General features: G+C 43.7%; 1 long non-coding RNA gene across 1 annotated transcript in view; it reads left to right on the top strand.

Moving 5' to 3' along the window:
* The window catches only part of LOC110292289, a 218,763-nt gene that overhangs the window by 80,462 nt on the left and 120,179 nt on the right, over positions 1 to 18,122 (top strand). Inside the window, exon 2 of the long non-coding RNA XR_003836433.1 lies at positions 10,146 to 10,259. This is a non-coding gene — a long non-coding RNA (uncharacterized LOC110292289). The remainder of the gene's footprint in view (positions 1 to 10,145; positions 10,260 to 18,122) is intronic.

Genomic DNA, 18,122 nt, shown 5'->3' with positions numbered 1-18,122 from the left:
GGGTAGGGAAGTGGGGGGCGCTATGGGGGACTTTTGGGATAGCATTGGAAATGTAATTGAGGAAAATATGTAATAAAAATATTAAAAATCAAAAAAAAATTGTCTGAAATATCAGCTCAATCTAGATTGATGCACTTTTAGATGCCAAAATCTGTGGGCAGAGCCTTGACTTGTTATGGTGCATTTTGTAGAGCACATGATACTATGGCATCAGTGTTGGAGAAATACTGTGAAGCAGAAACACAAGAGTTGAAATCTTCCTTTAACAAGAACTCCTTGGTCTTGTTGTTCAGATGTATTTCTTGCTTATTTGCATTTTAATGACAACTTGACCCAACAAATACTTCTGTTTCAGAGTGGTGACATGTAGTGAGATGAAGAGATAGCTAGACAAACTTTCTTCTGGAACCTCAGGTAGTTTGGAGCTACCATTGCTTACTCTCTCTGTTCTTCCTGGGTGAATTGAATTGCAAGTAAAAGCTGAATTGTGGGTTATCTTAGCATTTATATTACATTGATAAATGCTATGGCAAAAAGCAACTTGGGTGGGGAAGAAAGAATTTCCTTCATTTATGGTTCTGAATCACAATCTGTCATCAAAGCAAATTAGGGCAGGAGCTCAGGACAGGAGTCAGGAACTGAATAGAAACCATGGAGGGCTGGTGCTTACTGGCTTGTTCCCCTTGGCTTGCTCATCTTGCTTTCTTGTAGCACTCAGAACCATTAGAGATGGTGTCTCTCACAATGGACTGGGCCTTCCCATATCAATAACTAATTAAGGAAATGTACTATAGAATTGCCTACAGGCAATCTAATGGAGACATTTTCTCAATTGAGAATCCTTCTTCCCATATGACTGTAGCTTGTGTCAGGTTGAGATAAAACTAGCCAGCACATAGAGTGAACCTTTTCTAGTCATATATTTCTATGACAAAAGTTCCTCTCCCCTTTAGAAAGGGTGAAAGACATGATCTATGAGTATCCCCTCAAGTTCCTATGTGAAACCTGAGCCTCATGACAATAGAAGACGATGTAGAACTTTGAGAAAGAAGGAGTCAGTACTAGGCCCTCATGACTGGGATTTAGAGATTTAGAGGAAGATTTTTTTTCTTTATGAAGATACAAGGATAAGACAGATATGAACTAGGAAGCAGCTTTTACCAGACACCTGATCTGCAAATCACCTTGGCTTGGGCTTTCCCTGCCTCGAGAGAGAAACTTCAGTTATACATAAGTCACCTGGATTGTAGGGTTTGTTACAGGAGCCCAAGTGGTATAAGACTGTAAGGGATCCCCATTTCCGACTCTTCTTCCCAAATAATGTCTTAGAGACCTCAGAAAAGAAAAGGAAGAGTAGCCCTCAGTTCCGTTCTTTCCCCAAGCACCATGATTCCCCAGAATAGAGTGTTTCCTTCTGTCGTCCCTTGAGGAAGGTCCACCATCCTCCTAGTCACAACTTGCCCTAGCTCAATTCTGCTCCTTTTAAAATTTTCCCCTCTCAAGTCACAACCAAACATTGTGTCCCCTGTCTCTCAACTGGGTATCTGTCCCTCTCCCTCTCACCCCAGTTCCTGCCCTCTCATGTATTATCCCTGACATTGTTACCATCTGTCTTCTCCACTCTGCCCTCTTGCATCTGATGCCTAAGCAGCCAGATGATATTTTGAAACACAAATCAGATCAGGGTCCTCCCTTTTGCAAAAACAGTCAAGGATTTTTCGCCGAATTGAGTAAAATCCAGACTTTAGTCAGGACAGGCTCTTGGCCATCTTGCTCCTGTCTTAACCTCTCACTGCTCTTCCTTCCGTTCTTCCCCTTGCTTTGCACTTCACCTCCCTGGATTCTATTTCAATGTGGCAAAGCGGTCTTGCTTTTGGTGTTGTTAGTCTTTCAGAATCCAGAGTGTTTCATTCTCTCTCTACATTTGGGCTTCTCTGGTAATGTCACATTCTGAGTGCCATCTACCCTGAATTTGTGTAACACTTCCCTTGTCACAGTCTGTCTCCTGCTCATATTTAGTTTACATTTGTAGTGGTTATCACGAAGGTATTGCTTATTTGATGGCCCATGACTATCTCTGCATTAGAAAATCTGCCCCATGAATTTTATTCATAGCTCTAATGCCCAGAGCAGCATGCTACAACATAGTTTGTACCTACATTTTCTTTACATAAAACACAGAGCATGTGTGGCCCCAGTCTTAGCCTCCTACCCACTTTCTTTTTCAGAGCCTGAGTTTAGTGGTGGCGATGAGTCATCTGTATCCTGCCAAGCTCATTTACCAGTGAGGAACTAAGTCAACGTCACTCCTCATCTTGAATGTGTACACCCCATGTGCCTTCTCTGGGCCCTGGGTCCCATGCACGTCATTCTTACAGAATGAAACCTGTCTCAGCACCCTTTCCATTGCTTCACAGCAATTTGTGTTTACTTGCTGTTTAGTGCTCACAAACTTCCCAAAAAATGTCAGAAAAGCATTTTGTGCTGAGAGGTTTGGGAGACCCAGAGAGAAGATGTAGTCATGATAGTCAAATAGATTTAGTGTGTTTAGGAAGCAGAGGAAGCAGGGTGGACACAGTGCTGCTGCTGAATTCTAGCAGAATGTCCCCAGGCAGGGATATTCATGATGGTTCATAGGTGCTAGGCTAACTTCACTTACAGCTGAAAGATGGTATAGATAAACTTCTGCCAAGGACTCACTGTGTTATGTCTTTTTGCCTATATTGTACTAAAAATAAGGAGGAAAGAAACCTGCATTTGGAACATAACTGTACAGTGCTGTCCCTATGTTTGATTTGCTTGAACTTAAAATGCTTAGCGCTAAAAACAAAATGCCCAAATCCCCTGATCCCATCCAGTTAGGGATGTTGACAGCGTCATATAGAATGGCAGTAGAGTATTGTGGGTACAAGCCAGGGTGGCTGCGGGCATAGTGGTGCAAACATTTCTTTTCTTTCTATCAACACACTGTTGCCCTGTAGTTTGCTCAGATGCCTGGCCAAGCTGGACCAGATAGATCCCTTGGCAGAGCCAAATGTTTATGTCTTTCTATAAGCACCTACCAAACTGGGTAGAGCCAATAGGGAACCAAACTAGGAGCAGACATGGTACCTTGTAGAGTAAGGACATGGTTAGGCACACAAAACTTTCCCAAAGGATGGACGAGGAAGTCAGCTAGTTCAGCAGGACAATATGGGCGTCAGTGACTCTGGTTAGGGCTGTCTTTCTCTGGCAAATATGGACTCTCTAGTTATCAGAACTAGCACACAACAAAGAGGGCTGACAAGAATTGGTGTTCTCATCAAGCTTATGTTCTAGGTGGTGGTGGTAGTGGTGGGGTTGGTGTCACGCAGAGAGGAGATCTAGCTGGTAAGGAAGGTATCTGGACTACAGTCTTCAATGAAGCAGTTAGGGAAAGTGAAGCCTGAGTGAGGAGCTGGAGAGAAGCCAGTCCTTCTGAGGGAAAGACTCAGAGCAAACATGTTCAGTGGGGGTGAGGGACAACAGGAACTTTGGACCAGAGAAGCTGTGGGAGGGAGTGTGCACCAGAATTTGCAACATTTGACAGGCATTTCGGAGTCGTGATTTTGACCAGTGGCCAGCAGGGAGCCATTGGGTCTTTTTGCTCAGAACCCTCTTGTGACATGCTTATAGGACTATGCCTAGTGGCTAGACATAGGCTATCAAGTAGAAGAGTAACCCTTGGGAGGACCTTCATCCCAGACACCCAGGTGGTCCATGCTGTGGGGTTGGTCCTGGGTGGGAGGCTAGAGGCACACGGTTTTAGCATAAGTGGAAGGCCCAGTCATAATGATTTGTTCAGTGTGATCACTGTTTAATGGAACAATGTTAACTCCCTTAACCATAGTGTCTCTTTTTATGACTTAATGTTACACTTATTTATTATGCATGTGTGTGGGAGGGGTGGTTGTGAATGTGGTATGTGTATGTGTGTGCATGTCAGAGGACAACAGCGATTTTCTTACAAGCTCAGATGTGGAGAGAGATATGCTTCCAATTAGATTTATCCCCCCCCCCCAAAAAAAAATACGTGTGGGAGTGGCTTCTCTCCATGAACCACATGTTTTGTAGAGATGGAACCCAGGTTGTCAGACTTGGCGGCAAGCACTTCAGCTGACTGAGCCATCTCACTAACCCACTGTCAATGACTTTTATAACAATTTAGAGGCTTCCCTCCCAAGGACCTTCAGTTGTTTTGTACGAAATACTGGCATCCCTGATCCCAACACTGGGATCGTACAATGGATTTAGGAGTAATTGGCTGAGCTGGGATACAGCATACCAGTTTTTCCATCCTATTTTCAGTTTTTCTTTCCTACTGAGCTTGGGATCTGAGCTTTCATGGAACCATTACCATCCTGAATGACGTCACTCATATGCATCTAAAATGTCACTCAACAAGATGAGGGTTCTCAGCACACGGGGGGTGGGGGGTGGGGTGGGCGGATCTCCTGTCTCCTCTGAGACTCCCCAGCTTAACCTTCTCCAGGTCTCCCCTCGATCTAACACTGTGATACTGGACTGAATTCAATCCTTTCTCACACTCCCATTACTGTCTGACCAAGATTTATGAGTAGGTAATTGTCTGTAGTAAGGCCACAGAGTATCATTTGTGTTAGGGGCTAACCTTCTTGGTGATATTTGGAATTAAAGGGAAAGTATAAAAAAGTGTAATTTCTATAGTACCAAACCAGGTAACATGACCCAGCCTGGCTAACAGTCCCGAGCCTTGGGTTTCCCCAGTGAGGACACTGGAAGCTTGGCACAAAGGACAAGTAATCTCAAAGGTTTGGTTCACAAATTAATTTTTTAAGGTGTCACATCCCTCTGTTGCCTCTGGGTGCCTTCTGAGTGACGTTTTCCAAACAGGAGTATGACAACAGCTCACACCTCTGAGGTCTTTATTGAATTATTTTTACACACCATTTAAAAACACTTTTTCCCCCTTTGAGTAAATCTAATTGAAAGCAGACCTCTCCCCTCATCCGAGCGTGCAAGCCGGAGATCACTGTGGGTGAGAGAATGAAATCATGGAAACTTTCCCATTTTAGTGGTGAGGTTTGGTCCCGCTCTTCCAGGGAGCACAGAGCACATGCTAACAGCCGTTCCTCACATGCACACAATAGGCAGAGACAATGCAGAAAAAGCATTAGCCAAACCTGAGCATGCAGCTTCTAGGCTGCCTGAGACATCCGGGAGGCACTTGTAGCTCTCTGTTGGGGACATCTAACACTGTGTCCCTGAGTCATCAGGCCACTTCCTAAAGGATCAGGGCTGCTGGCATGGGTCCCATGAAGTGAATCATAAAATAAGAAAGTCTAATAAATGTGAAAACATGCCTTCCCTCAACACAGGCAGCCTTGGCTTAGAAGTCAACACAGATTTATTGTACCAGACACTGTACTTGGTCCTTTAAAAAAGTCTGTAAAATGCTAAGGACTTCAGGGACTGGAATGTCTCTCTCCAGAAAGGCCAGAGCTGAATTCTACTCAGAGAGCTGGCTTGGGTCTGGGCTTGGGTGTTGATGAGACTGGCTTTGTAGCAAGGGACCCCAAACCAAATAAGTCATTGTGTTTAGAGGTAGACATTCAAGATCAAAGGCAGCCATGGAAACTGGAGCCTTATTATGCCAGGGCTCTATTTCCATTTTCTATTGGTATATTCAGAATGCCCTGGTCACCGGAAGAGGTCTCGCTGTTGTTTATAAGCCCACCCAACAAGTGCTGTAACATCTCAGGAAGTATATTTTACTTGCACCAACTATTTGAATGCTGCCTTGGGAATGTGTTTATTCCACTCTGAACAGTTTCCTCAAGTCTCATTGGCCTTCTCTCTACAATTTTAAAACGGCCCAATGTGGGCACACACTTGTATTGCACAGCAGGGATAACTATGGGTTTCTTTTGAGTTATCACTGTGTTATATTTCTAAAGTAAAGCTGACTATAGTGAGAGAAAGCAGTGTTAAGAGTCTGCACATTAAATGCCCCTCAGTGGTCCATGTATTAAAGACTTGTTCCTCCAGTGTGGCACTGCTTTGAGGCAGTGTAACTTTAAGAGGTGGAGTTTATGGGGAGACCCATAGGGCACTGGAAATGTCCCTTTAAAAGGGGTAGCAGAACTTCATCCCCTTCTATATCTTTACTTCTTGACCATGAAGTGGGCAGCTCCCACTGTGCTGTGCTGTACTTCTATAGACAAAAACAATGGGACCAATTATACACAGAAACCCCCAAAGTTATGATGTAAAGCATACCTCTTGTGTTTCTGAGTTGGTTATCTCTGGTGTTTTTTGTTACAGTGATAAAACACCAACTGTGGGGGCCTTTGGGAGCAATTATCATTATATCCATTAATAAATATAAGTGGCATACTTCTCACAGATATGCACCGAACCGTCCAAACCATCTCCACATGTTCCTGACCTCCTCCTCCTCCTTCTCTCTCTCTCTCTCTCTCTCTCTCTCTCTCTCTCTCTTTTTAATTATCAAGATTTGGTTGGCTTCCCTTCAGTTCTTCTGTGCTTCATCTTTGTGGAGTCTGCTTCTTGCCCTTTGGTCTAGTGTCAAGATGTTATTTCTTAAGCGTCTGGCTTTGAGTGCATTGAAAATGTTGGCTTGGTCCTCCCTTACCATTCCAGATGGCTTTAAGCAAGCTCTCAGCTCACATCTGGCTTCTTGAATCACCACCTGGAGCTTCTACTGCGGCTTGCTTGGTATCCTTGTGACCCTGTGTCCCAGCAATTCTCACCCAGTCATGCGCTGGAGTGTGCTGCAACTGTTTGAGCTCAGCTGCTTAAAGGGGACAAGAACATCATGAGGCTGTCGTTAAAAATCTGAGTTTTATCACTTGCAATTAAATAAAATGCCTCAACACCAGCTCAATATCAGCTCAAAACTCTTCTCCGCTCAATACTCTTGACAGCGGTATCTCTAGAGTTGTGTTATAGATATCACTATAGTGTTATAGTGTGTCTAGATATCACTTCCCAGTCTATCCTGTGACATCACACAGCCATTAAAACAAGCAGGGTCAGTTATAGCACAGAGCAATGGGGGGAGGGGGCTACAAACTCAGGCTTTGGGTCTAGGACCATTAAGCATGCTACCAAGGGCAACACTTCCACTGTGGCACACCACAGCTGCTCAGACTTCTGACAAACATATCGTTTGCAGTTGTTCCCTCAGTTTGGTTTGGTATGTGACCATCATGAGTTACAGGTGGAGGATCACTATCTATATTCTTTTTTTGTGCCAATTCTTTCTTTCTCAATGCTGCCTCACCCCTAGTCTATTTGGAGGATGAAGATGAGGACATAGGTTTACAAAAAAGATGGCTCAATTTGGTGACATCTCTGATCTCACAGTGTGTCAGCAAGGCACTGATTCCAAGTAGGGGTGTATTCCTCATGGCACAGAGATGCGGCTTGGACGATGTGTCTTGTTCTATGCAGAACCTGTCAGCAATGATCATCTTTTCAAAATGGAGTGGGTTTCTCTGTGTGAATGTGAGTCTGAGAGTGAGTGTGAACATTCATGCATGTAGGTCACCCAGGATTGAAGATCAAAGGCTCACATTTGGGAGTGGTAGAAGGGAAAAGATGACAGAGTAGAGAATAGCTGCTTACAAATCTCTAAACAACACTAAACAAGCCTAAAAGTTAGATGCTTGGTAGGCAGACTTCTCATGCCAATGCTTACACCCGAAGCTTTTGCCTGGTGCCAGCACTGGTATGTCTAATGGTCCCTATCAATTGGTATCACTGGGAACCATCGAGGAGCCTGGGAAATAATAAATAGCCCTGGACTTGGCACATTCATAAAGTTCATATAATGATAACTAGTTAACACTCTCCAAAGGCTCCAAGGAAATAGCCAGTGTGACCCTTCACATTTACAACCCAGCTTCACACATTTTATAATTAAACTGCCTTCGAATGACTTATAACCCGGGATTTTTCCTTTTCCTAATAGACTGTCTTGGCACCTTTTAGGACTTGGCTGTTAACCTGGCTGCCTGTATTTCAGGAATACTTGAGTTCTGGAGAATAAAGAGCCATTGCTGTGCTTAAAAAAATAAAAAGAAGCTCATTTCAAACAGCACACTGGGGCCACCACCATCCTTGGTGAATAAGCCACATGGTCCAGTACATCTCTGTCAGGAGTGTCACAGCCTGAAGTTTGTGACTCTGAGCACATCGAAATACATTCAGAGATTAAAACGGCTCTTCCATTGAAAAGTCATTTTCTAGCATGAAATCTTGGGCAACTGAAATCTGTAGGGCCATGGATCTGAATTTGTTTAGAAAAAAAATGCCTCTAGCATGGTGGTAGCTTTATTTCTGAAATAGTGATTTTAATTGTGTAGCTACAGATTGTGGACACATGTTTTCTGTCTGTGGGTTTCCTCACTCAGTCAGAACTAGCACTAAACAACCTTAGTGAAAACTGAGGCTAGCTCACTGTTCTTCCTCTTCAACACATTGCTAACACTGACAAACATTTCTTAGCATGTCTGTAAACAGGATACTCTATGAAGTTTATGTGTGGGATAATCACCCAGTGTTGTCTGAGCTGGCTGCTACCAGGGAAGATAATTGAGGCAGAGTGATGTTAAGTAACTTGCCTGTGGTCACAGGCCTCCTAAGTGGCTGTGTAAGACCAACTTTTAATACTGATCAGGACAGGGATGAGGGAGGAAGAGTGTGGACCTGGAGAGGCAAATGAGAAACTCTACCCAGGGTCCAACAAGGAGGGAAGCGTTGGGTTGCCGCGAGAGTGCGCGTGCGTGTGTGTGTGTGTGTGTGTGTGTGTGTGTGTGTGTGTGTATGTGTGTTTCATCAGGGAAGTGACAGGTTTGTAGACCACACCTGCCACCTAGGGTGGTTGACTGAATGCTTTCTTTGTATTGGTGGTGGCTTGGGGGAGTTTGCAGTGGAAATGTGGCCAAGTGGGTGAGCTACACATGGCTGCACTCACTTCGGTGATTTAAGAGGATCCAGTGCAGTTTTGGAAGTACATCTCTTTTCTTTGACTGAAGTAGGATGCCTTGGGAAGATAAGCTCAAAATCTGGGCAAGTGGTTAGGGATAGAGGTTCTGGGCAAGGGTGTACTTTGACGATTGAGTTTGAATATGTAAGCCCTTACACCAGAGCTTAGAGCATGATGCTTGGTGTGACCTGTGTACTGACAGGGATGTGGCCATATTACAAATGTAGATTTATCTGCTCTTTGGCAACTGAGAAGCTGGCTACTGAATGCCCATTGTGGGCCTGGACCTTTGCCAGTCTTGGAGATACAACCCACGGGCAGACCAAGGATGATGCCACAGAAGTTGTAAAAATGCATTTTATCTTAGCCAATAATTGACAGAAGCCACCCAGACAACACAGTTCTAGAGGCCCCTCACACTTGTTTAGGATGAAGCCCCACCAAACTGGGAGCTCCAGGAAGATATAGACTTTGTGGTTGCTCTTTGTGTTTCCTCTGGCCATGCTAGCAATTAGAGCAGTGTGTGCTACATGGTGCACACTCACTGTTACACAAACATACCAGCTACCATTCCAAACAGATATGTGTGCAACAGGTCACCTCATTTCACAACTACCCCAATGAAGTTCTGTTCATAGACCTGTTCACAGACTGTTCATAGACCTAGCCCCAAAGTGGCTCATTGAGTAGAGGTAATCTGCAAATGTAATGCCTAGGGTCTCTACTGGCAACCACTTCCCTGTGCCAAAGAGACAGCAGATTAATATGTGCTCACGGCATTTATTTAGGGCACAGCTGATACTAGGGAAGGTTGCCATGCCTGGTGATGTAGGACTACAGTATCTCTATGTTTGGATTGGAGCTGCAGGGGTTGGGACAGGACCCTGTAGTGGTTCTTCTCTCAAAAGATGGTCATCTTTGATACAGAGCAGATATCTTCAGACCAGTCACATAGCTCTCCATAAAAGTCACCTCATAGGGCATTTACCCTGTGTGGTAAAGCTTGTGCCAGGAGCTGTGAGGAAATGGAGGCTGAGTTTGCACTTTCAGACCCTGAGGCTCTCCACACAGGAGCGAGGGACAATGTAGAGATCTGGGGCCTGAGTGATGATCTTCTTTGCTCTCTTTGTGACAGGCAGAGGCATGGCACAAGTCACAACCATCCCCGAGGGCAGCGAGATACATGACCCTCCACTGTGCTGCTTGCTGTCCTGGAACAGCTTCTCTGTCTAAAGTTTGCCTTTGTTTGGTAAGTTTTTTGGATACCAAGGAGACGCCAATTCGATGAAGTGTCTCAAAGCTACAGGCAGCTGGAGAGGCAACAGTATGAGGGTAAATGGCAGTGAATGCTAATAGGCCATGTGCCTGGGACACACACTGATGGGACTTGTCTCACCCTATCACACACTGATTTCCCCACTAAAATGGTCTTTGGTAAAGGCTATTTCTGTTGCAAGTTTGCTTGGACTTTGCCCTGAGTGGGGAAGCTGCCTCCTCTGACTCCTGTATTCCGTTGAACAAAGGAACTCCATGCATACTCCTTTGTAATCACGAAGAGCCAAAGCTCCACCACTGCACAGCTGTGCAGGCTGGGCACTCACTGAGGTGTCCTCTTCCTGGCTTGGGAACCCTGGGAAGCCCCAGCTGTGCAGAGAACACGCTGTTGAGTAGCTTTGCTTTGGTTCACAGTGCTGACCCACCAGTCAGCGGGCTTGTGATTGATGAAGGTCTGTGCTCTGGGTTATGTGAACTTGGGATGTTTTCAAGGGAAAAATCTGGTCATGAAGCAGAGGCTGGCCAGTTTGAGATAAGTGTGAAAAACACATTACAAAAGGAAACAAACCCCAAGTTTCCTGATGAGGGAAACAGCCCTATTTAAGATGTCTCTTTGTGCACGTGTTCCTGCACACAGGGCTGAAGGCTGGGTTGTGACAGTGTGTGAACTTGGTGTGTGAGTATGCACAAGTGTTAGAGACTGGTGGAGAGAAGAGACAGAACATGGACGTGGCTAGGGAAGGCAGGATATTAATCATGCTAAAAGCAATCTGGCCCCACGGGATTTATAAGGATCCAACTAAAATCAATGGGAAATTTTATGAGACAATTTTCTTCTTGCTGGCTCTGGGGATTGTTTGAACTCTCATGGAGCTTTGGGCGGGGCTGGCTCAGAACTCTTCCAGTTCTCACACCTGGGTATGAGACTATGTCTTTTTCATGTCGGCAGCTTGGAGGTGAGTCATCTTGGAGGACTGCAGCCTTGACCTCCTGACTTCCTTGGCTCCTTGGCTCAGAACTCTGGCTCTTTGAAAACATTAAGAAGGTGTGAGAGGAAGAGGAAAGGGGTCAGAGGACCATGGCCAGTGTGCTTTGTGGTGTTCCAACAGATGGGAGAGGACAGCAGACACACACGGGCACCAGTGGCTTCCCATTTGCTTCAGATCCTAGTTAGATACCAGGTTTTTCACCCATCTCCTATTCTTCCCACCCAGGCAGCCAACAGTTCACACTACTGCAGGCTGTTGCAGGAGCCAGCTATCTTTGATGATCTCTCTCTTTATGCTGATGTCCTCCATTAGCCAAACTTCCAGGGAGTAATTTTCTTATTGTGATGGGCCTTGTTGCATAAACAGGATTAATTATGTACATTCAGAAGAGTACAGAAAGCATTGGCTAGGACTCCAGTAGTCACCACTGAGTTCTGGAAGATCACCTGTGTTAAGCAAATGTCTTCCTCAGTCCTGGAAGTAAATACCAGGTAAAGCCAGCATATAATAACTCCAATGGAGACTTTACTGTACACACACACACACACACACACACACACACACACACAAGTGCGTGTGCATGTGCGTGTGTTTCTGTGATTGCTGATATTTATCTCCATGTAGTCTTTAGGGGGACCATTTGGCAAGGGACATGTGCCAGTAATTCCACTTGTGACTGTTAGTGCTGAGAAAGATCTCAAATAAGCATGAAGCATGCAGAAGGATAGTCAGTCTAATGGAGCAAAGGTAGTGACTACTCAGTTGTGCCCTCCTAGCAAAACAAACAAACAAACAAACAACCAAAAAAAAGCTATGGTTAATAAGATGAAATATCACGTAGTAGTTAAACAAGAGCTACATGCAGTATGGGCATAATGTTATATAAAAAGAAGCAGAAAAAAGGCTCATTTTTCATGGCCAAGTTAAAGACACAATCCTTCTCTTTAATGAAGCATTCTGTGAAAAATCTCATCCAAATGAAATCAATTGCCTTTTCTCTCCCATAAAGCTTTATAACTTTGCAACTCATATCCAGCAATACTCTTATTGGATAGAAGAATACTGTGGGTTTTCTGATAGTCTTTAGCTGTGTCCCAGTGCCTTCTCCCCCAAATCTGATTTAACCTCATATGGCCATTATACTCTCTGAGGATGTGGCTTGATTGTAAAGTGCTTGCCTGACATGCGTGAGGTCTTAGGCTCAATCACTGTAAAGTAAGTAAGTAAGTAAATAAGTAAACAAACAAACAAACAAATAAATAAATAGTGTATTTTCCAGTGAGAAGGCAGAGGCAGAAGTATTGTGACAATCTCAAGTTAAGCCTCGAATATACAGTGACCTCCAGCAAAACCAGGGCTACAAAATAAGACCCTTTCCCCAAAGAAACAAGCCCCCAAAAAAGGATTTTATAATTTCATTTGTTTAGGAATGGCTTTCTATCCATTACCCTCTATCCTATGGGTCATGAGCTACTTGACATGCAGACCTACATTGTTGGCACTGTTGTGCCTCTGAACTGATGGCAATAGATAATAATTACTTGTGTACTTTCAAAGAAAATCACATCTATGTATCTCTAAACATCTTCAGCTATTATTCCCTGCGAGCTTTATTATTTCCCTGTTTCCATTGAGGAACTGACAGGAGTGCATTCCATCAATGCCTCTCCCTCCACTATCCAGGCACAATGGGAGACAAAAAGACAGTCTTGTCTCATGGCCACCCAAAGCAGGGGAGCTAAGAATTGACAACACCGTGATTTTAAAGAAAGTCTGTTGCAGTAAGCTGCCTTGCAAAGTGGACTGACTGAATGGCATCACTGACTGTGTCTATTTACAGAAGATAGACATCTTTCTGGAAGTAAGGAGAGCAAGAGGTAAAGACCCTTAGAGATTCATCGAAAAGAAGGACACCTGGAGAGGGAGAGTGGCTTCATTTCAACTTTGCATAGCTGCAGAATATATTAGCATATGTGCTAGGTGCCAGGCAGTTGCTCAAATTCACCGAGGTAGAGCCAAGGTGGAGTAAATGGAGAAGGAAGCTGGAAAGGCAGCTATTGAAATACTGGGACAGAATAAATTTGGGGTCAAAAGTTATGTGGATGGGTTTGTGTCTCTACAACTTCACAGGGATTCCTGCCTAGTTACAGGAGTTGGCCTCTTCAAGTTCTATATCACTAATGCTATGAGTCACAGCTAATGTCACCCCCATTGATTTTTGGGTGCTTCTCTTATCCCAGGTCTCTCTCTTGTTCTGCCTGCCCCTCACCTCTCTACTGCCGGTAGTTGTTGATTTCCATTCATTCTCAGGGCCATCTTGTCATCTTTCCTGTCTCTCCCCACACCTGATCCTGAAGCTCCCCCTATTCCCCTCCCCATGCCCTTTCCCACCTAGTTACTTCCCTCCATCTCCCTCTTATGACTATTTCATTCTCCTAAGTGAGATTAAAGCGTCTGTGCCTTCCTTCTTGTTTAGCTTCTTTGGGTCTGTGGAGTATAGCATGTGTATCCTGTATTCTATAGCTAATATGCACTTACAAGTGATACAGTGCAGTGATAGCAGATGGAGCAGAGACTGAGGGAATGGCCAACCATTAACTGGCCCAACTTGAGACCCATCCCATGGGCAAGCACCAATCCCTGACTATATTAATGATACTCTATTATGTTTCCAGACAGGAGTCTAGTATGGCTGTCACCCAGCAGCTGACTCAGACTGGTGCAGGCACCCATAGCCAAACAGTGATGGAACTTGGAGACTCTTATGGAAGAATAGAGGGAAGGATTACTGGCCTGAAGGGGATAGGAACTCCTCAGGAAGACCAACAGAGTCAACTAACCTGGACCCTTGGAGCTGGACCACCAACCAGAGAGCATACACAGGCTGGACCTAGGCTTCTCTGTACACATGAAGCAGATGTGCAGCTCAGTTTTCACATGGGTCCTGAACAACTGCAGCAGGGGTTATCCCAAAAGCTGTTGCCATATTCTGTGGAATATGTTCTTCTAGTTGGGCTGCTTTGTCTGGCCTTAGTGGGAAAAGATGTACAAAGCCAGGGTTGGTGGCATACCCAGGAGAACCTCACCCTTGCTCAGAGGAGAAGAGGATGGCAGATGGGGAAAGGATTGTGAGAGGGGGGTGACTGAGAGGAGGCAGTGAGTGGGATGTAAAGTGAATTTAAAAAAAAAGAAATACTGGGACAGAGAGATTTTTCAATAAATTCCAGCTCTTTTCCTTGGATAAGGAGTGGCAGAGCCAGGATCAGAGTCAGGCTTCCAGAATCTCATTCAGCCTCTTCTCACCCTGGCAAGGGCAGTGTAGAGATGATGAAGTCTATCAAGAGATCACGCCTGCATACTCTTACTGCATAGAGAATACTGTTTTTTTTTTTTTTCTGACAGTCTTTTGCTGTGTCACAACAGCCCCATCTGATTTTACGCTCACATGGCCATTACTCTCTATTAGCATACTAATAAATGTTTATGGGATTCTGCTGTATAAACGATAACTTTTACATATTATTAATTAACCTCATACATTACATGGGGAGCTCTGAGCATTTACTGACTTGTAAAACAGAATAGTGCTGCACAGGGAGCTGTGTCGGCAAAATGGCTCTTTGCTCTATCTGGAGGAAGGGATTGTGTTTTCAAACGCATGACCATTCAAAGCCACAGGGACACTGACTTTCAAAGAGACTTGGTCCCACCTCTTCTCAGTTCTGACCTTGGGTCAATATTTCAATCTCTCAAAGGCTATTTCTTTGCTTGCAAGCTGAGAATAGCAGGAGTAGGTACCCAAGTGGGCCTCGGCCCATGACAAGTACTCAGCAGATACACGGTGAATGAGGTTGTACAGATGCTACAGGTTGATGAGTGGAGATGACAAGGCGTCAAAGCTCTATTGGCGGCGGGGGGTGGGGTGGGGGAATCACAACTGCAGGGATTCTGAGAACGGCAAGCATATGCTTTAAGAGTATGTTATGGAGGTGTAGGAGGAGAAGCCACACGACAGGATGTCTGCACACAAAGGGTATTCTTCAACTGTCATTATAAAGATTCCAGGGCTCTGAGATTTTAAGGGCAGAAAGAAAGCAGAGGGGGAGTGGTAAGCTTTACGTTAGTTGGTGGCTAGCTTTGCAAGTTAGTCTAAATTGAAACTCAACTGTTCACTTTCCTCTTATGTAGCTACATAAATTTGGACAGTGATAAGATGAGAGTACTTTCCATGTTAGGAGATTAATCATTAGAAAAACATTGGGTAACAGTTATATCCAGTCCCTAATCTTTAGAGTCTGTAGTTGAACATCCCCATGCAAAGATGCCATGCAAAAACCCAGACCTGGGAGACAGGGTACAGGTCCAATCTCTGACCCTAATGCACTATGAGTTGCATTAGAGTCATTTGAGTTGACTGTCTCTGTCCTTTGCATCCAAATTACTTGATTTCACATCTATAAAATGAAGCATGTCATATATGCTAGATTACTATCCCTGAGCTAGATGAGACTCAAATAATATAATGGATATAATTTAGTTTTTTGTAAATAAAAAGGGCTACCTACCTATAGGCATAATCAGAACATTTTGACTTATTTCAAATGAGCTATGTTTTCAACTTGTACCCCTCATGGCTATAAGATCTTTTAGTACAAATCAATACTTTAGATGATCTTATTTCCTGGGCATAAGAGGTCTTTCCCAGTTGGTATTGGTTCCCTAATAGATGAGAGCGATCTAGATGTATCCAGAACAAAATAAAAGAAACCAAGACTGAGATTTATTGTTCAAGGTGATTTCCTGTATATGACCATGCTCTTGACTGCAACAGGACAAACAGGACACTCTTCATCTGCATTGTGCTCTCCTGTGCCAAAGAAAGGAAGCTGTTGATGGCCACTCTTTTGATGTCCACACAACTGCTGTTTTTGTGTGTTTATCTGTTTGTGGACACATTTGGATGGGGCACACATTGGTAACTGAATGCAGGGTCTCACCATTGACATGGTTTGATAGAAAAGATGAATGGAATGATCTAAATCCTATAGACATGGGGAAGGCCCTGGGGACAAGAAGGTACTTTCCAAAGAGGAAGAGGATTCCTCTCACAATACAATTGCTATTGATTACTGTCAGATCCGTTTATCTGATTCCTGCCCATTGAATCTCTTTACAGAGCTAGAGGCTCTCCCTTGCTGTCTGCCTCATAACTTCTCAAGTGCTTCTCAAATGTATCCTGTGGAATATGTGGGATTTGCAGGAACACCTGAAGCCTCAACATGATACTAAAATCATTTTATGATTATGATATAAGTAGAAAAGGAGGCCACGTGTCTTCAGTGCTCAGACAAAATGGTGGCAGCAATAGCAAGGTCAGGAATCTCTCACAGGCTCCTTAGCAGCTAAAGTTTTGAGTGGTGCTTCACTTGGAGCAATTTAAATGAGACCTGTGATTCATGCACATAGCATGTGTCTCTTTGCTTTTTTATAAAGGATCCTCATTCTGAGTTTGAACAACTATACCTCCTTAATTCTCAGTTCTGTGTGTGTGTGTGTGTGTGTGTGTGCAGGTGCATATATGTTTGAGAGTACCTGTACATGTGTGCATATGAATGTAAAAACCTTGGGTTTCATCCCACTGGCATTGTTTAACGTATTATGTATTTATTTCTTTATATCTATCTATCTATCTATCTATCTATCTATCTATCTATCCACCTATCATTTACCTATTTATTTTTGAGACAGGATCTATAACTATTTTGAGCTTGCTAATTATGTTAGGCAAAGACTTAGGGATTTGCTTGTCTCTATCTTTCCAGTGCTGTGATAACAAGCATGCATTACTGCAAGCATGGAGAATTCCAGAAGTTCTTAGGATTAGATTCAAGTCCTGAATTCTGTTCTTTCAAATATCCTAAGTATAGAGTAATTGAAATAGATTTAAACCAAAATATGAATTATATTCTGCTCATAGCTATAGTCACATATTCCAGTTCAGGTTACTAAAGCCAATGAGAGACAGAAAGAGAGCACACAAATTTTCTAGGCTTAAAGAAGAACATATTGAACGACACAGTTTTACCTGATATAATGTAACCTGAAGCTGGTAGGGGAAGGAGGATACACTAAGTGTCTGGGAATAGAGCCTCATGGGAAGAGTGTGGCATCTTGCTGATGTCATTTGAATGCAGGTCAAATTGTGTCTAAAGTTTGGTCTGTTCATGTATTTCCAAGACATCCCTTACCTTTCTGTTGCTTGAACTAGTTTTAGAGTGGTTTTCTGTCTTTTGCATCTAACACATTCCTTATATGATATAGTGGGTAATAACTGATACGTGTTTGAGAACGCGTCTGAGTAAGCAATTTTATTATCTCTATTCAAAATTAGCAGGTAAGCCTTCTGATTTAATTTACAAGCAAGAGCAACAAGAACCAGAGGAAACAAGCGACTGACCTGAAGGAGCACAGCTAATAAATGAATGGGATAGTATGGCAATACAGGCTTCGGAACACGCTGATTGCTAAAGACACAGCTTATCCAAACCAGATAGGCATGGAAAGGAAATGCAAAGGAAGTTGCCAGTAGAACCAACTGCTACACTTGTTGGCTGATGGGATGCTACATCTGCAAGTATGCGCCTCTATCTAAAGTTGATAGAGCCTCAACTTTGTGCTACAGACATTGTCTTGGTCCATTAGGCCTTGGTCATTTGTCATCAAGGTTGTGTTAGTATTTATTTAGGTGGTGTTTCTGCCTCCAGCCTAATTTACCAGCTCTCTATCTTCTATGCTGCAAAAGAGTATGTTATCTAAACACACTGGATTATAGCATTGCTTGTGTATGG

This window comes from Mus caroli, chromosome 4, assembly GCF_900094665.2.
Source record: "Mus caroli chromosome 4, CAROLI_EIJ_v1.1, whole genome shotgun sequence".
NCBI lineage: Eukaryota > Metazoa > Chordata > Mammalia > Rodentia > Muridae > Mus > Mus caroli.
The sequence above is the reverse complement of the archived record's forward strand: the minus strand, read 5'-3'. Positions and strand labels throughout refer to the sequence as shown.